This window comes from Adelges cooleyi, unplaced genomic scaffold (genome assembly GCF_023614345.1).
Source record: "Adelges cooleyi isolate 19-005CV unplaced genomic scaffold, UGA_ACOO_1.1 ACOO_flye_CR_arks_rails_tigmint_CR_PRNA_168, whole genome shotgun sequence".
Taxonomy (NCBI): Eukaryota; Metazoa; Arthropoda; class Insecta; order Hemiptera; family Adelgidae; genus Adelges; species Adelges cooleyi.
In genome coordinates, this window is record NW_026095825.1 from 684,560 (window position 1) to 705,875 (window position 21,316).

General features: G+C 34.3%; 1 protein-coding gene across 3 annotated transcripts in view; it reads left to right on the plus strand.

Annotated features, from left to right (window-relative positions):
• The first annotated feature begins 1,045 nt into the window (after positions 1-1,045).
• LOC126833059 (hormone receptor 4) overlaps positions 1,046-21,316 on the plus strand; it is a 72,493-nt gene continuing 52,222 nt past the window's right edge. For 2 of the 3 annotated variants that reach the window (XM_050564182.1, XM_050564186.1), the window contains exons 1-2: positions 1,046-1,881; positions 1,984-2,390. The gene's annotated coding sequence lies outside the window, so the exon portion shown is untranslated. The remainder of the gene's footprint in view (positions 1,882-1,983; positions 2,391-21,316) is intronic. The other variant, XM_050564184.1, reaches the window with a different exon arrangement.

Below are 21,316 nucleotides of genomic sequence, written 5' to 3' on the forward strand. Positions count from 1 at the left end.
ATTTTTTCATTGAATTATCGATCGTGTGAACTCATCTTCTCGAGTATAAAAACATATCTATGATTACATTTTCCCTCCAAAGGAAACCCTAGGGGGCAATGTTTTTCTTTACTTCACATTTCGAGCGTAGTTTTGGGACTTGAGAAATGGAAATCAGAATAAAGTGGGACTATAACACATGCAGTTTTTTAAAAAAAAAAAACTATAGTCGAATATTTTTTTTTATCAAGGAAAACCCCTCAAAATAAGAAAGAAAATCACACTCGTGCCATGTTGCTATGTGTAAACGAATCAACAGTCAACAGGTATCTGCATAACACGTTCATTATAATATTGTTAATTACGATGCACCTACGGGTACAATTTCGTGCATATTATCATTGCCTTAGCAATGATTTTTATCGATATTTAATATTTCCACAGGTTTCGTTGTACCGTTTTTGTGAGATTTTATCACAACACCGCCTTCACCATCTTTTGTCTCCACTACGCTCCGATCGCGCTGTGCTGGATTTTGCGCAGTGCGTTCCGTTTTTTTTTTTTTGGCTATAGCTTTTTATTTATCAAAAGACAAATCGTGTATTTTATCCAGAAAACAATGACAAAATCAAGACTCCCCTAAAAAAACGGCCCTCTTCTCTGCCCCTCGTCACCGTGTCCAGGTCTCGCGCGCGTTGTAAGCTTTCATTCAGAAAAACACCAAAAACGGTTCGAACCGATTCGACGGACGGATTTTTTTACTACCAATACAACTCATATCAACCATATAAGCCCTAACGTGCGTAATAACTAATAATAATATATGTATATTATATATATATATATATATATATATATATTATTGTATAATGAATGGCATAAACGCGCGCGCTGCGCGGCTGCGGCTGTGGCTGCGGCGGCGGCGGCCGAGGTCAACGACCGGCGATAACTGTTGGCACATGTTGCCCCGCCGTGCGCGCGCACCCCGTCGCCGCCGTCCGCGTACATTCGCAGCACACGCTCGGACCGCTGCCGCCCGGCTCCCAAGTTTGCGCCGGCATCAGCTCGCGACCGCGTCTCTACCGCGTCGCACAGTCCGACCGTCGTCCCGCCGAAATCCCGCCGACGTCGAAACCGCCGCCGCCGCCGCCGTTTTTCGTCCCGTCGACCGTGGTATTTCGTAATGTAATATTCGACCGATAACAGCCGATAAAAAAAAAAACATCGCCAACGTTGCTATATTATTTTTAATACGTGCAAGTTTTTTTTTTTTTTTTTTTATATAAATTTAAATTAAATTAAATCGTTATTCATTCAAACGCGTCCGGAGTGTCGTTTGTTATTGTTTTTGATTTTTTTTTTTTTTTTTACCGTTTTACAGTGAGGTAATAAACTGTGGATTTTTTTTTTAATAATTTTTTCAAATTTTTGGTGCGAATCCGAAATCGTGTGGTTTTTTTTGGATTTTCAACCGCCCCGGAGTGACCGCTATTGCGGTAACCGCGGAAAAGCGTCCGCCGGTCATTATTTGTCCGATCTATCCGGCGCACGCACGTCCAACGAAAATATTATCTATAAAAATATATAGGCATATAGATATATATATACATATATATATTTACAGATTTAAAAATTTTTAAAAATATACATATATTTATACATATATATATATATTTTACGAAAGTACGATTATTTTTATTCGCCTACAACGGTATAATAATGTTTTTGTATTAAATTTCCTCGCTAGACATAATATAGAAAGCACCATAGCATAGTATGTGTATAATATATATTATGTATAACCCGCGTTATCTATCGGTGTCGGGCGTTGCGGGATAGACCGGATAAAAAGCGCGTGACGAAAATTAAAAAAACCGTAGACAGTGTTTTTTTTTGTTTTAGGTATACATGTAATTTTTTTTTCATTTTACACAAATATAGATTTTTTTTCTCGCGTTTATATTATTATGATTTTTTTTTTTTTTGTTATCTATTGTTTTCAAGGTTCGCTCCGCGGAGAACGTCGGAAATCCCGTGCCGAAATTTATCACGCCCCGGCTATCGTCGTTGTAGATTTTACACACAAACATAATATCAACAATTATATTATTTACTATTACCGTCCATTATACACACGATGATCGGGCGTGAAGGCGCTCGTGAGTGGCGACATTTGCGACGGCTAAGATTCCGAATTCGATTCGCTTACCAGCCGTTTGCCGACACCACGTAGAAGGATTTCGTTGGAAACGAAAAGCCGAATTACCGCCGTTAATTAGCACACACTGTATACACGGTATACGAATATATAAAAATATTATATTTTTATACATATTTCGTCGTTACACCGGACCAAAAAAAAAAGAGCTGCAGCCGTCGATCCTCACCATGCCGGCGTACGTCGTTCAAATGTAAGTACAACACGAAATGTTATGATATTAGCCCGTTTAGATAAGATCGCCGTAGACAGGGCGATAAGGTTTTTTTTTTGTTTTTTTTTGTTTGTCCAGAAAACCGCCAAACCCGAAAACCGTGTGTTATCGGTTATCGCATACCATTTTGCCGGTCACGTTGAAAGTTTTCTACCTTCGAAGAGTGTAACGAAATCGCTAAAAAAAAAAAACAAACGCAGAGTGGCCGTTTTTTCGAAGTCGTATCGCGTTCATAAAAAAGTCCCCCCCCCTACTGTCCCGGCACCCCAAGTCGGAAAATTCGATTTATTACACATTTTAGCGGTGAAATCTAAAAAAATACGTTTTTCGCCGAGTTTGAGCCGTTCGGATCGAATGTTTTTGCATTAGGTTGTCGTTTAATATTTATCAAACGACAACTGTTTGTTATATTGTGATATGATGTACAACATGCAGGTATAAAAGGTGTAGTCGCCATTCATATTGTAATCATGTTAGCGCTACACTCGAACGCGTTTTTTTTGGCGCACGCGAAATTGAGATAAGATTTTTCTCGAGTTGACGATATATATTTTTTTACCGCGGTGTGTAGGTACACTATTAGGAGGAGCTTTTGTACCGGATATATAATATTATAACAGTCAAAGGTCCAAGGTGAATATAATTTATAATAATAGCGATATTAATAAATTGCATGGCGTTAATATATACCAGGTTATCGCACGTATCCCCCCCCCCCCCACTTTATTATGTTATTATCAATTCGAAAAATGGCCGCCTCGTCAATGCCTCATTTAAATAAGTCCGTTTACGTTGCCATTTTATTTTTATCGTCGAAAATCTCGATGCAGGGCGAGGGGGTAGGAATGCAGTAACCCGGTCGTCTACTCGAGCCATGACAAATAATTGGTTATCGTAAAAACGTCGACTTCCATCTCGAATACCGTTCAATACTATTTCCTAGTTAGTTTAAACATATCACGTGTAGATTATATATATATATATATATATTAGATTTCATCCCTGTTCTATATTCACCCCGGAAACGCGTCCACGCATCGGATAGATTGAGTCGAATATTTTTTTAATAATTAGAAATATTATAAGTCATTGAAAGTTTTGTGTATTTATAGAGCAGAGGCGACTTGGGCTGTGCGATCGGAGAGGTGCTAAGGCGGCCGCGGCGAAGTGAGGGCGGGTGTGCGTGTTTTGAGTTCAACGACCGCCATGGTCGTCGTCGGTTCTATACTGTGTAGTGTGTGTGTGTGTGTGTTGGGTGCAGGCATTAATTGGCAACCAAAGAGGGAGAGAGAGAGAAAGAGAGATAATATAGACAGATAGCGAGGAAGAGAGATAATAAACGTGTTTACTCACCAAATCGGCGTGTTTTATATATTATTATATTGTATAATAATGTTCGATTGTAAGGTCAAAAATCATACCTGTCGCCAAATCGTTGCCAAAATTGTGGTTCGGAGGAGCACGTTTTTTAGTAGAGTTTTTTTTGTTTTTAACCGTAGGAAGTTGTTATTACCCTAGATATCTTTTAACGGTGGAAATATCGTTAAACTTCTAGAAAGTCTTAGAACGAACACGCCTATAAACGATGCACTTTTTTATTATCTATTACAATAACCGGATGAAAAATAACGGAATGTCCTTTTCGCGTTTTGATTTTCGTCGTTTTGTTTGATATTATACCCAATATACATAGACGAAGTATTGTTTTAGTGTATCTTTTATAACATTTACAAAAGAGCATGGTGAAAATGATTTATTCTACACGTTTATTAGTTTTCTACGATATATGTTTTCAAAAATCAATAAACAATTCTAAAACAAACACAAATAAATTTTAGTTTCGTTGACGACAATTGTAAAATCATAAATTGGTTTTTGACAAAAACGTCACTTGTATTACGTTGGTTCTCTTCACGTCAAATATTTACAAATAATTCAAATAGTAAATGGAAATGAAATTTTAAATTGGGTTTTGTTGCGTTAGGTTTGGATTTGTTTTTATAACTGTAAATACGAATTTCGTCGGGGTTTTGTTATTACACAGTTGCTGCTTTTTTTTCTCTTTTTTTAATCCCGAGATTTATTTTCATAAAAAATTGGCTAATAGCGTTTTAATATTAGTTAAATGGTTTTGGTATTGTAAGATAAAACGTCATTAAACAATTTCCTTTTTAAGTGTTATCTCTACAGAAAAATGTAATTACAATACCTTTCCATTTATATTGTATAATATTAGGCGTACGATTGTTGTATTATATCAAATCGTTTAGAATACAGTTGCATTTCAAGTTATTTTTTTTAAACATAATATTTGTTGAAAATAAATTAAACCTGTTAATGTGTACTGATTCTATACCTATTGTTTTTGTTTGTCAAAATACACTCATCGAATTTAACTAACAAAGAGTCTGCCGAGTAATTTTGTTTTCTGTTATATTTTAACGACAACCTATTAAATATTGTATTAACAGTGAAAGAAAACTAACAGATTGTATGCATAAATAATTGACGCGCAGAAAGTTTTCCGAAATTACAATAGATATTTTTAGCAATGTACATATTTGATAATTTCAAGCGTCCTATAAAATTCACACGATTTTTTCGGACTTGAGTTTTGGCCGTTTAGTCGAATTTTACGCACGCTTTATTGTACTGTGCTGTATGTACATACTATATTATAACCGATTGATGAACTATATAATCTGCCCGGTGGCGGTTAATGGCCGAAGAAAGAAACAATACCGCATTTAAACAGCTGAAAAAACCGCTACCGAACTGCGCACACGAGAAACCGGTCCGGCCGGCGGCGGCCTTGGCCTTGTTCGTTGGCGTATCGTTGGATCCTTATACTTTCTTATAATAATAATAATAATAATAATAAAAAAAGCCACTACTACTCGCCAGACGGGGCGAATTTTTTCCAAACAATTTTTTCGTCGAGTCAGCTCAGTAACAGTAATAATCAATTGTCGCGCGTCAACGCTTATAACAATACATACCACCATTATTGCCTCCTAGTCGAGAATAAAATAATTTGTTTTTTTTGTTTTTTTTTACTATCGAAAAATTCGCGGTGAACGCAGTACGTTACGCGTTTGGAATAATCGAAAAATCATCAATTTCCAGTAATAATAGTAATAATAATAACGTTATATCGCTGACGTCGCTTTAAATGGGGTAACGTTACGTGTTTATATGTATATATATATATATATATAAATATTGTATTGTTATTGTCGCAAATAAACGGCATCGGACATTCGCGGTATACATTTTTTTTTCGGTATTTAATTTTTTTTTTTTCAAACAGCGAGGGCGGCGGCGGCGGGGTCGTCCAGGGTCGTTGCCTCATTACTGACCTACATTTAGATGAACGAGAGCAACGACCGCTGCTCGGCTGTGTCAGATAAACGGTCTACGGGTATACGACCGACGCGCGTGTAAACCGAAAACCACGCCCCTCCCCTTTAACGCTTGGGCCCCGCGTGTGCGTGTGAGCACGGGAAAAAAAACCGTCCAGGGTTAAAGTGTCCCGTGCTCGACAAAAAAAAAAAAAAATTCCAACACGATAATCACGTTGCGAACAGAGTGACAAAATACGTCCAAATGTATCAATTCAGATCGGATCGGTTGAGAGTGTAATTAATATTTATAGATAAAAGTCGGTCCGATACAGCCGTGTTTTGAATTTAAAATAAATATTCAAGTGGATCACACGAATCCGCTTGATTGTAACGATCGACATTTGGGGAACTCTTTTGGGGTTTTTAAATTACTGGCAATGTTTTCTCGGTTCGGTTAACCCAGACTTATTGTCGCTGTACAACAATGAGTGTAATATGCTCTCCGTGGTTAGGTTTTAGCAAAAATTGGGTTATGCGTGTTGAAGACGACGCCGCAAGGTCGAACGGCAAGTTCATGTACATGATTATACTGTTATATCATCGGTCATGACTCGTGTGTGAAGTAAAACGATATAAAATTGTAAAAAATTATTTCGATTTGACGTTTTCCTTCTTTTTTTTTTTTGCAATTGGCAAACCGTCACTCTAGCGCGTCACAAATAATATATTAACTATAATATTATTATGATATCGTGTAGTTTTAGACCTAATCAAAGGTCCGGTCGGTCGATAACGACAAACACGGCACATTAACAATGGCCTTCTACACGCAGAATAAATACACACACACACACACACTCTACCCATCATATACTATTATGTATTATAGGTGATAATCGATAAAATATTTTATTGTTTTTATCCGAGTTCATCAAACTTTGGTAGTGGTGACACAAATATAACACACAATTGTAATCGTTATTGATTTATACAGATAACTTGATTTTAATTTCAGGTTCATTTAATGACCCCTCGAGAAATGTCCATAATAAGGGAATTATAATTATATTAAATGACTTATGGACCCAAAGTCCATTCATTGTTTAATTAATATAAACAAAAAAAATCATTTTTTCAATCCTTTTTAAATGTATGCCCCGATGCAGTTCGTTGGTACATCGGGTAATTCGTGATTTTTTTTTTTTGCTTACAATTTAAATAGAAACATGATTAAAAGTTAGAGAAATATTGAGTCCAGTCTCCGTTAAGTATAAATAATCCAATAAATAGATAATATATTAATAGGCTGCAAAAACAAAAATACAATTTTGTAGTACATTGTAATAACTAATAACGAATGTTTATGATATTGCAATAGTCCACTTTTTGAGTAGAGGGTACAAATCGCATTAAGTATTGACAAAATTGAACAAAAAAAATATATATATATTCCTCATTTTTATTTTGAGCTTAAAAAATGTTGAATAAAAAAAAATCTTAATTTATTTTTTATTTTTAATAAATCGACAGCTAAAGGTCATTAGCTCGAAATAACCGTCATTTGGCTGTATTTAAAATTCTATTTTTATTTAATTTGAAATGTATATTTACATTAGTGTTACATCGTTTTCGATTACCCTTATATAAATTGCTTCGCCGACATCCAAACATGCCAACATGGAAACTTTTAACCAATTATTTATTTATTTTATTATTGTTATTTTAATTGGTCCGAGTAAAACTAGAATAATTGTAGTTATTATTTGAGTTTATTATATTTAAGTACAATTTTTATTTTTTTTATAATTTTTTTTTAAATTCGCATTATGATAAAACGTTATTCAAACAACGCCCGGGTCTGCTTTGAATAAATAATTAACGGATCGTTTTTTTTTTTTTTTTTTTTTTACCAGCTGTAGAGCTAATTCGTTGTACCTATACGTCTTCTACGGGATATCGCAGGATAAAATTTGACTGGACGGCATTGAATATAGCGTGTAGGTATGATTATTTCGTTCCGACACCCAAGTTATGTATAATTCATATTATAGTTATACAACATAATATATTATTATTATTATTATTATTATTATTATTTTGTGGCGCGTTGTCCCAAACGCCGCGGGTAAATCGCAGAAACGACCTACCGAGTGCAGATAACAAAAAAAAAAAAAAAAAAAACGGACGTTACAAACACACATAAGACGCTACACCACGAGTTCGTTGACCCTTGTTGTAAGCGCACATATTATATACGCCTTCGGACGACCGGTGATACCGTCTAACTCGTTCGGCTGTTGTTTAGAAAACATAATAATAATAATAATAAAAAAACACACACTCTCAATGGCGTATACCCTTATGAGGGCGGGGGGGGGGGGGGTCCCGTGCACACGAACAGCCCTCAAAGGGGGACGCTGAATACTCCGAGATACCCTTCTAAAACCAAATTCGAGTTTCGAAGAATAGCCCGTGTATAGTCTTGTTGCCACGTCCTATGTACGATGCATTACAATATTTGTGACCGATTGACACCTGCCTGCAGAAAAATATCTTGTAAATTACCATATGATCGCACGGTGGGGTTAATTGCAAATTACCTAAAATTAAAATTAATTTATATTTATTTCACAGTATTGAATTCATTGAGCATTCGGAGTTGGACAAAATCGGGATTTTCCGAATTTTAAATTATAAAAAACCAAAACGATTTGGAATAGGATTTTTATGCTAAAAACATGTTTTAGTGATTATAGGAATAATGATTAACATTTGCACTTTTGATCAACAATACTCTCGAACGTTGGTGATTTATAAGTTAATTTAAATTTGTATTTTACTGTCAATGAACGTGACGACACGAGAGAACACTCATAAAAAATAATTAATAAAAAATCTGTCTGATATTATAGACATCATGATTTGGCGACTGTTTAATGATGTTATTTATTGAAAACATAAACGAGATGTTTTGGGGGGGGCCGAACATCGTCTAAATTATTTATCAATATAAATGTTGAAGTTAAGTGTTTAATATTAGAATGTTAAAAATCCAAATCGTGGTAGATTTTACAAGAAATTTAATATTAAAAAAAACATAGCGTGCGCCATCTTATATAATAACATGGGTTTCGCTCAAGTGGGCGTCAGCTTGTTTTTGCGTTTAAAAATAATTTTTACAACAATTTTATTTTATTTTTCTTTGAATGACATCTGGCTCGGTCCGCGGAACAATTTTTAATTTTTTTATTTACGTGTCTTTGATTAATGTTAAAATAAGCTATTATATATTGTGTTTGCCCTGTTCGTGATTTTTCCTAGATCCGCGGCTGACTGAGCCAATTTAAATATGAAAATGTGGAAAATAACACAAGGGGAAAGTTTAGATATTTTTGAAATTTTATTTCCATGATGCTGGCCGCATACGGAAAAAACCACAGACGGTTTCAAATCGGTTTTTAACAAAACGTGTTATTACATACCAAGTGGTTAATAAAGTTAAGGTTTCTTTTACTCGAGTACTTACTCCTAGAGAGGAGCTAAAGAAGTACACACATTAAAAAAAAAAAAAAACATTTTTGGAATGAACATTTGTAGATTTTCCATGTTTTTTTATCATTTTTATTAATTATATTGTTTTATTTGTATGTAATCTGGAGGGCGAAACTAGTAATTACCTTAATGAATTTTACAATACTCTTGCACAGTTACATGTAATCTCATCACAGTAGTTATTAAATTTGAATACAGATTTTCGGAAAACCCGTAGTTTGGGTTTTTTTAAGGGACAACGCGAAAACCGTGTGAACGTAAACAAACCGGTAAAACGATATTATTTGCAGCGAAAGCAGAGGATAGCGAAAGAAGAGGGAAAATAGCGGTGGCGGCGGCGGCTGCGTCACCCATCGCATCGCAGGTATAATATACAACTGTGGCGGCGGCGGCGGCGGCGCCGTGAAAGGTTCATGACCTCATGCTCTTTACTGGCGGCCACAGATGATGCAAAGGACGGCCAATGAACCTTCTTCTCCCGGTATTATAAAAATAACAAAACACCGACCGGCGGCCCGTGATCGATCGGCGAAACGCACCGCTCCCGTTTCAACACTAAATAATTACAACAACAATAATAATAATAATAACGGTCGTTGATGAATGTTCGATTTTAATAATCGTTGTTATCGACAAATAACAAAATCGTACGTAATATTATTACATACATACGAGATTAACGCGCGTGTTATAATAATAACGGAACGCCTATATATTATAATATTATTATCGCTGTATTTTTTTTCAATTTCGGGCTGTCGACGTTTTTTTTTTTCGTTGTTTTTATCGCGTTTATCCCGTTTGGGTGTATAAATATAATAGGTCGTGTCCCTTGGACGGCGGCCGTACCTGTCGGTGAGTCCATGTCGTCGACGGGCGTCGGGCGGCCTGCGCGTTGTGTAAACGGCCGCCGAGCGTTTTGCGCTCGCGCTGCTCTCCAGGCCGCCGTCCCGGGTTCAATGAACTCTGCCAGCGGCAGTGGCGGCGGGTCCAACGGTCACCCCCGCATGCTCGCGGCCCACCACTTCCGCATCGACTTTGTGCGTGTTTTTATTCACTGGCTGCCGCCACCGCGGTACAGCGCAGCACTTCCCAAAACGCGCGTCCGTACCGTTAATAACAATAGACGCCGTGCGTCCGTACGATACTGTAATAATACCCAACGCCCGTGTCATCACCGGCGTAATGCGACAATAATTATACTATTACAATATCCGATAGTCGACGGGACGAGTGGTCGAACGCAATGACATATTTGTTTGGAGAGTGGTTGTTGTTGTTGTATGGACGGAAGTGTTAGGATAATAAGTTATTGCGCAGTTTGACAACACATCATAACGGTCGAATGAGTGTTTAGCTAAAAAATTGAAAGTTGCAAGCATTAGTACAAATATTGACTAAAATATTGCCAGTTATAAAACAACGACATGTTCAAAAATTTGAATACGTCGTTGCCAAATTATATAACAAAGGAATATTTCAAAGCAATACAAATCAAAAATTTTCAAATAAAAAAGCTTTAAAGCCCCGTTTTTTTCAATTTCTTGGTACACAATTATATTTTTACACATTAAATTATCAAACATTTTGGAAAAATAAGTAAAAAAGTATTACAACTATAGGCTATATTTCGAAAGCAATTTCTTTAATGACTTAGCCGCCCAACCTAACCTAAGTTAGCTGTATTTTTTTTTTACAAAATAAAATTATGTAACACACACGTTATATTTCTTGCTACGACGAGCTTTGGAGGATTCATTTTATTGTTGTAGGCTTTCAACGTAATTCTTATAGAAGTGTTAAAAAAAAACCGTACGTTATTTGATTTCCTAAAAAAGATTTTGTTCTCGGCACGATAGCTTCGAGTAAATATGAACTTACACCATACGTTTTTCGTCGATTTTAGAATAATTTTATTTAAATCGAAGCCGAAAGATACTTTTGGGGTAAACAATTCTTTTAGTGTAATAATATATTATTGTTATTTAAATTTTATATGAAAACTGTACATTTTCAATAGTAATAATAAATATTTTCGAAACACAATATTGTATTAACATTATTGTTGCAACGCACTTGTAAATCATATTTTTTGGCCGCCAAACCTCGACAAGAATATTAGTACAAATATTTACATATCTAATTTTACCGTTTGGGATAATAACAACAGTTTATAATATTGTGCAGGGCGATTCATCAACGATAAGTCACTCGTTTTTCTTTGAAATTATTGCAATTTTTTTTAATTATTTTTTTTAACATTTCCGTTTGTGTTGTTTTTACAATATGATAAAATAACTGAATATTGTTTAATATTTGTATTTTTTTTTTTTTATCTGCGCGCATCACTCTATCGCGGTCCACTTTCAGTCGTAATTTTGAACTTTCATAACTCAAAAAGTTCAGAACTGGTTTCCACCAGTCAACATTTTTTAGAAAATTATTCTTTAAACGTTGTTAGAATTCTGTGAGAAAATAAAAAAAAAAACACCAACATTTTAATACTCCAAGCTCGAGTAGATCTCTACATAAGTGTTTCCCAAAAAGGAACACAACAGAGTTGCGATTATTTTAGGAGGAACTGTGTGTCTTGAACTTAATGAATCACACTGTACATCCATTGCCGATTTACATACCGCAATATGGTAACGAAACGTTGTTTTTTTTTTAAATGTATTTAACTCTGCGCGGTCGCCGCAAGTTCAAAGCTCTTCTACAAACAAAAACATAGCGATATTAACGATATTAATAATAATATATTATTTACTATGGTTGTTTGCAAGTTTACGAAGCGCAAATAATAGTAAACTATATTTATATGATTTTATTTAATAACGCGGATACCGGATATTTATTACGCCTATTTTCGTTGCACAGGTTTTTCATTTCCACCGCGCGTTCGATTGCATTTGCATTGCTTTAAGGTGTGTTCCCCTTTGTAAATACAACACTGCCGGGACGACAAACACACACAAAAAGCGTAGGCAGTAGGTACATACATCCGTAAAAAAAAAAATACAATTCCGTATTGCCGTTTGCGATCAACGACTTTTCCCGGGCGGTCTTGAGATTTATTTCAAAATCAAGTTCAAGCAAATTTCATTTTCCCCTTCCTCCGCCAGCCCGCGTTGATTGCGGGCGAAACGTTTTGAATCTAAACGAATCTAATCGATCGCATGTTGTAAAAAAAAAAATAGGTACTAATACAATATCATAACGCGTTGCTGTATTATTGCCGATTCGATTATCGTTATAACAATAATTACGATAAGCGGTTCACCGAGAGTATAAATATTAAGTGTGTAACGTCACGGCCGATGGGCAGTGTACGTTTTAAAGTAGAGTATACAGGGTGTGCCGCCGGAACGATATTGTTTTATTTTGTTTTGTCGTCCATTGACCGCGTGTGCAACGATTGAGATGTATTTAGAATATATACCCTTATTCCTACCAACCTAACACTGTGCCAGCGACAACGGCCAAGTTCTGATAAAACGACCGTTTATAATATTATTACATATTATCAAGATTTTCCCGTGGAATTTGTTTTAAATTAATTACTTTTTTCACGTAATACTTTCTAAAAAAAAAAAGAAAAAATTTACTCGGGCAGCGAAAAATATTTTGTTGATAATCAAACATTGATGAAACATAAAAAATTATTCTCTTGTATAATAATTGCTTTGCGGGTTGTTAGAAACAATTTGTTTCAGTGTATTATAAATCGGTTGATGTGTTCGTTTAACTCGTTTTGTTTTTCTTGTAAATTATTTAGATTTTCGTCCGCGAGCATTTAAAAAATAATAATTTTCCAATATCGTTATTGTGCAATAACTAATACTTAGGTTTAACGCCTACAGAGTTTTCCAGTCGGCGATTATTTGCATTAGCCGTTTCTAATAAGCAAACATTTAATATAAATAATAAATGTAGGTTAACCATTTTAAAGTCGATTATTTTCAGTACCCAAAAAAAAAAAAAAAAAATGCAAACTCAAGCAATGGCTGTCTTGGCAATTTCGACAAATCGTCGTGGTAAAATAATTAAACGCCAATTATAACGATTATAAAAAAATAAAAAATAAATAGTCTTTAAAGTTTCAACTGATTTTCAATACTTTGTTTTACTCGAGACACCATTGGAAAGAGTTGGTAGTGTTGTATATACATAAGACGACCGTGATGACTAATTTTATTTTTTTTTATTTTCGCTAAGATAAGATAACCTATCTGCTAAAAAACAACATCCCAACAATCCGGACTCTTTTTGTACAGTTCATTGGCATTTATATTTTATTTATTCGGTGTATTTATATTATTACAAGACATAAGTTAATAAATATTACATATATTATCTACCTACCACATTGCACCACATTATATTACAGTATACAATGTATAATTTAGATGTTCGTAACGTTACAAATTATTGGAAACTCGAAGAAAGAAAAAATGCCTGCACAAGGTTATTGTGCCGAAGCAAACTATACCTGTCTATTAGTCATCAGTCTAATGCGCGTGTGTGTAAAAAGTATATAATCGTGTCTGGAGTGAAACATAAATAATAACAGAATTTATGTAGGTTTTTTAAGAAAAAATTTAATTTTGTATAGCAATTTTAGGGGCGATTTGAAGGGTCCACAGCAAGAACCAGGTATCTCCACTTTGTATAAAAAATTGTTTTTTTATATGGCAAGATGTTCATGAAAAAATGATTTACCTTTTTCGTGCATCAAAAACGATAAATTCGGACAATTACCTACAATGTTATTACAAAACGCATTTTTCCCGCCAGTAGTGGTAAACGGGACAATGGATTTTCTTTTGGTTGTCCTAAACAATTTCAAAATATGGAGATACCCGGTTCTTGCTCTAGACCCTTCGTTTGGAATAATCTGAGACCAAATCGGATTCATCTAAAAATTCACCTATTAAATGTACGTTTTGCTGTAAAATATAACAAACAACTATATTTATCTATATTATAATAATATTCAAAAAAAACGTTCCTACTTTCTACACAGAAAATCGGAAATAGCAATATAAAAACATTTTCACGGTATGTTTAGGCAACATTAAAACTATAACATCGAGTTAAGGATTTAAATATAAATAATTATGAGAAAGTATTATTGATGGGTTGATGGTTGACACAATGTTAAATTATTTGCCAAAATATAATCTAAATACATTGATGTAAATGTTGTGTGGATATTAACGGCGAAATTTGACGTCCCCCCCCCCCGCCCGCTGAATCCGAATCTGGCCTCAGATTTTTTGCCTGCAATTTTAGTTATCTTTTTAAACCGCATGCAGCGTTGTCGGCGACTTACGCATAATGTTTAATATAAATAAAACATTTAGATGAAAAATTTAGTACGTACACGTCGACCGAAGAGGCTCGATTTCAAAAACAGTATCGCGATTCAAAAAAAGTAAGGAGCGGAAGGGAGAAAAGTACCTATAAAATGTGTACTAACGTTTGAGTGTAATAATTAAATTCAAATTTAAACATTTCAATGGGAAAAAAAAAGACCGTTTCCAAAAAAAAAAAAAAACCGAGGGCAATGACACCGCTTATGCACACACAGTACACACACATATACATATTATTATACTATACTTGGTCGGTCGGCCGGGCACCCACGGAATGTTCAGCTCGTTTTGGAGGTTAAAAATACCGGTAAAACAATTTCGTTGATTTTTTTTATACTTATTGAATTTTTTTTTTTTTTGAAATCCATCAAGGCGTTGTATTATATGCACCGCGCGCGGTACCAAAATAATGAAAAGGCAATAAAAAAAAAAATTCGTTTTACACGAGGGTAGTCTTCCTGAAAAAATTCGGATAGGTATTTAATTCGATAAAAAAAATCAAAGCTACTCGCACAATTTTGGCTTCCAATCGCGTTTTTTGGTGTATTACAGTAACACTGCTATATCTGCTACATTTTTGGAACCTTCAAGCAGATAGTATTATTTAACTCCTTTAAGACATTACGTTTAGTTCGGTTGGTATGGAAAAAATACACTACAATAATCCCATCCCCTCGCCTTTTTTTTTAACCGTATGTAATTTTTATTCGTTCTAAACCTATCAATCACAATTAAAAAAAAATGTTTAACCGCTTATAACACGAATCACGATTAAATGGTTTTTATGTTCGACATTTAATAACTAATTTTCTCTGCTACTTAAACTTTTGACGACCAAAAAAATCACCGGTGTACCATCAAATATCAGACCATCTACTGACATAGTAATAATACAAAATATATAGAAATTCCTAACAGAATATAATACCTATTTGTACGTAAGAGAGGAATTGGAGTAGTGTTTTTTTTTTTTTTGGTATATTTTAAGTTAAAGGTTTAAGTGTTGGTAAAAAAATAAATGGTCTGAAACCGTTTCGCACACACAAAAGTGCACTTGGAGTGCCATAATTATGTACATTTTAAGCGTTAGATTAACGAATTTTTAACTTTTTGAAATATGTGGTCTTGTTAATTTGTTTTACATAAAATGGATATATCCTTTGATTATATATTATTTTACGTAGGTACATATGTATATCATTATGACATGTATAAAAAGGGGAAACTTTTTTATGTTAATTATTTTTTTTAAGAATAATTAGACTCAACGCTTGGCTGATCCGGAGGTAGACGAAATGAGCCATTGCTATCATAAAAAAAAAAAAAAAAGTTACACCGCTCCTGAGTGTTTTTTGTGTGGTGTTAAATGTGCTTTATTATTATCATTATTTTTTTTTATTCTAGGTCTGATTAGGATGTAATTTCAAAACGATAGGCACTCGCCCTCGAAAATCTAGTGTTGTGGAGGTGATATTATTATAACGTTGAGCATATGGTGTTATTATTATAAAAATAAACCGTTAGTTATACTACGACCATTCGGCGTCGCTAGATTAGAAACGATTTTCGGGTAGTAGCACACAATATAAATATCATCGGCGTGTACGTATTATACCGTTTAATATATATGTTATAATAATATGTGTATAATATAAGACTCACTCGTAAGGCTGTTGGTTAATTAAACGTTTTCGTCGACCGAATGCAATTAAAACAATGAAAAAAAAAGCTGATCGTCACGTGCATCTTATTACGTAACGCGGTCGCGTTGCGTTGTATCACATTGCACGTTAAACGAAAGGTTAATTGTCCGAAAAATGCGGTGACAATAAAAAAAAAGTGAGCCCGAAAAAACAAAAGTCGAGCCCTCTTAATTAATTGATTGGAGAACCGACCCGAGAGCGGCGTAAACCGGATCTAACCCGGCCAACAATAACGGAAACAAAACATTACTTTTTATCATTTGTTTTGCCCTCGGTAAGCGTAGTTAGTAATTATAATAAAAAAAAAAAAAATAGGTGGACACACCATTACGAATTATGTATATTATATGATGTATTATCATACTAAACGATAAACCGCAACGACTTGTTTGAACAATCGCATATTATTCGGAGATGAATAAAATCCCAAAAACGTTGAACGTACTTCGAACACGGGTTTGTACTTTTTGCAGTTTTTTTACTATGCACAATTTTGGCTCTTCTAATTATTTTTTGTGTATACAATAATTTGTGAACAAAAATCGACTTACCTAATGCCTTTTGCAGGTTTTACTACCACGATAAGAAAATTAACTCTGCTCCGTTTTTTTTATTCTACATAATTAATTACTAACTCGAGCTATTTGTTTTCAACGATAATAACAATTTTCCCCATCGCCGTTAAGTGGTTTTTGTTTTCAATAATTGCACTACAACATTCCACTTCCTGTGTAGTTCATATACAATTAAAATATGTATACAATGTTTTTTTATTGTATATTAACCGTGGCCGCAATTCTGCAGTTTCGTATGTATATAAATAACAATTAAGCACAATACCGACTGACAATATATTTTTTAAATCACTTTTTTTTTTTTGACAATCGATTTTCGGACGCACTTAACCGCTAAAATGAATTTCCTATGCCGGAAACGGGTGGTCGTCCGTGTGTTATTGTTCCTCGATATTAAAAAAATACTATTTAATAATTATGTTTATATTATTGCAAGTTATCAGCGATTATGGTAAAACTCTGATATTACACTGAAAGTAGTATTATCCTTTTTTTGAGCTGACAACGGCCATACGTGGTATAATAATGATTTAACGGCCGGTTGTCGGCGTTGTTAACCGATAGAGCGCATTGTTTGTTACCAGAGATTAGAGAAACATTAATATTGTATTGAACAATATTGTACTTCCTTACCACGTGTATTAAACGTCCTGCCTTACGGATTGTGCACTTGCAATAGCACAATAATTGACTTGAGTATACCTATACTCACGATTCTCTATTTCAGGAAAAATAAAATCTAAATTCTCAATTTATGATATTTTATTAATTATATATTAAACAGTATAAACTGCTATAACATTAAAATAAAATAAAATACAAAATAATTGACAATTTTAATCATTTTGTTTTTTCGCATCACTGTCGGTTTTTTCATTGAGAAAAAATGTGTATTTTATTAATGTTCGATTCGTTTACAATGACCCCACTTGACCCGGGTAGTACAAAAATATTAATAATTGTTTGGTGTCTTTCATTTACAAAATAAAATAATCGTTTCGAACGGACGAATCTTTGGAAAAAAATTGCCATACATTGTTAGTCATAATATTAATACATTTTTTTTTTTTTTTACCAATCGTATACCGTTGCACGGTTATAATATTAATAACGGTTTAAAAGTTTTTTATTAGTGTGGTTCGGCGTGAAACGAGCCGCGAGGGCAACGTCCTGTGTAATTGTTGTTGTTGTTTTTTATTTGTTAAAAAAAATATAAAAATAAAACATTAAAAACAACCGACAGATAGCGCTAGCTATTTGGCCCCGCGTTAACCGAACGGAACGCAAACGCAGAAGTCACCCGGACATTACTGTTGTCTGTTTTTTTAATTATATTATTTCTTTGTATACTTCTTATTAACAGTATCCGTTTTAACGATATAACAATGTTTAATTATTTCAAATTTTATTTCGTTCGAGTCACCTAAAAAGGCGACTCGGAAAACTATTAAAATGTCGATTTCTTAAGTCTGTATCGGGCTTACAAACTTGCAGTGTAGTAAAACCGCCAATTATAAGAATATTACAGGTGTACGTAAATTATCGGGTTAAGAGTACTTACAAATGATAACTGTTACGAACACTTCACAATTTGACAGGCTTCAAAGTAATTCACATTGAAACCACGACTTTACACATGGCACCGGTATACCCCCCATTTTGGGTACCCAATTATAATTTTTTCCGGATTCGCACCATTTGCAGCTGCGGATCTGCATCGAAGCGTTTGACCGCGATGTAATCGTTATCATATTTACAAGTTAATAACTATCGATGTAACATAATAGTCAATATTATCTATTGTTACAATTAATTAATTTGATCACCCGACATTGCCAACTTCATCTGCACCGGTACAAAATTGATTATTTTTTTTTTTTTTTGTTTTTCCGTATTTTGTGCGCCGACTTCCGGGATCCGCTCTTTTTTTTTTTGCCTTCCATCATAAAAGCTCGCCGAGCCATCGCCATGGCGGCGGACGGTGGCACGGACGCGTTTTCGGGGTAACTGACCTACGACAACGTCGTCGCGCCGCCGGCCAGTGACGTCACACCGCGGGTTTCCGTTCATTGGCCGAACGCCGGAGGGAAAACCCGGAAAATCAATAGCGCCGCGCCACTAGTGGCTTTACGATTCCGGAGGCACGCGAAGAAGGAAGTTCTGGGGAGGGGGTAGGGTCGTTGACCCCGCGGCGAGGCCAAAGCACTCGGCCGGCCGCCGCCGCCGCCGTTGAGCGCGTACGCAAAGTTTTCGGGAAAACCCGGAAAAGCCAACGTTTCGGAACGGTAATCCCTCGACATCGAAGTATATATTTTTTAAGAACAACGCGTTTTATAATTTCGACAGAACATCGAACATATTAACAACATTGAATGTTTCAATAATAATAATAATACCTTAATCTTTAACTTATTTTAAGGAATATTTTTTCGGGAAAATTCGTGTAACTAACATTTTGATTTTCCGCCAAAAAAAATAATGTTAAAAAAAAAAAGTCGTACGTTATTTCTATTTTGAAACAAACCGTTCACCCGAGTTCGCCAAACGTCAAGGCCTGTGAGCCGTGCGGGTAAAAATAGGCCGGGGATCTATGAAAACGTTTTTATGATCATCGTGTATCGTCGACGTCGTCGCAACAACAGTTCGTTTGGTCAACTGTTTAGATAAATGTCGAATTAATTGCGTTGTAAACAATCATAATATTGTATGTTATGTACGCCGTTTATAGCTGTTGTTTGTGTTTAATAGAACGATTGTACTCGGACCGGATGGGCGGTCTGTGGTGAAAACAATTGCAAAAACCACAATATGATTAAAATGAGTCCTAGCCCTATCACCGAAAGCCCGCATCGAGTGAAGAAAACCCTTAGGTGTGTTACATTAGATATTACATGATTATTCGTGTTTTTGACTTATTTTCGTTGGGAGATATACCTACTTTTTTAGAAAAGTACCAAACATTTAGATTTTGTGTCAAACCAACCACACAAAGGCGGAACTTCTATGGATTTAAAATCAAATTACCATTATCCAATTATATTATGTCCGATTATATATCCAGTTATTATTAAAATTACCAATAACCATTATCAAAATTACCGTTTTCATTCTACATTTAAACTGTAATATAATAAACTATAATATATTTTAACTTTATGTGTTCTAAAAAAAAAAAAAAATATTATCTCCAGTTATCTATCATACATAATTTCTTTGTTCCTTCGTCAGGCATGTTTTGTAAAGCAATCGCACGTCGATAATTTTATAATTATTGTACACTGTCGTGTTCAATTGTCAAATTTTAAATTACTCTAATTGTATTTACAAAGTCTAAACAAATAAACCAAAATAAAAAAACGTTTCATGTTAACACATTTAACGAACGGTCGGGGCACACACGTTATACTGTATTGTAGTACCTAAAAAAAAGTAGGTTAAATTAATTTACACTAGTTAAATTTTTTTTGTAACGTGCGCGAGCGGGTCAAATATTTTTTATTTTAATACAATCACTTGTTTGCCAGTCCTATTTTGTACTGTTTGTTCAACAAAGAGGCGGATAAGTACACAGAAAACGAAACAGAAAATTACCACTCTAATATTGTCGCGAAAAGAAAAAATATGTGATATGGTTTTGAATCTCATAACCGTAATGATTGTGTTGATAATAAAAAATGTCTAATAATTACTAAAAGAGATTCGTACATTGTAGACTACATATATTTTTTACGGACGAATATATATATATATATATATATATATATATAAATCCCGCAGATATATATATAACATTTGTTGGTCTTTAACTGGGTTTTGTTGAAAACCAAATTTTATTTTTAAAAAATCCGTTTTTTTGTAATAAAAAATTTAATCTATTTTTATTATCAAAACGCAATTTTTTACGAAAAAAAGTGAAAAATAAATTATTTGCTCCCACATAACCAAGTAATACCTTTACAAAACTTAAGTCAAGTCATCCTATGTTGTCAAAAGTTTTTAATGCTTTTGTTGTCGAAAACTTAAAAAAAAATCAGACCACTTTCAATCTCCCTAACATTATATTCAATTGTTGTTTTTTTAGTTATATAAATCATCATTTTTCCTACCTCCGAAAATTCAAATAGAAATACAGGGTTATTCTTTTATCATAAACCAGTCAATATCTCACTGGATTTAATTAATAATTGCAATTTATTTTGTAATGTTTTTATAACTGGTTATCGACAGTCAACATTTTTAGTACATTATTCTCAATTTAAAAAGTTAATAAAATATATACGTTACCGTTTAAGTTTCAAAAGTTGCTATCAAAAAAAGTAATATTGGCTGTTTCGTGATAAAATAATCACCCTGTAT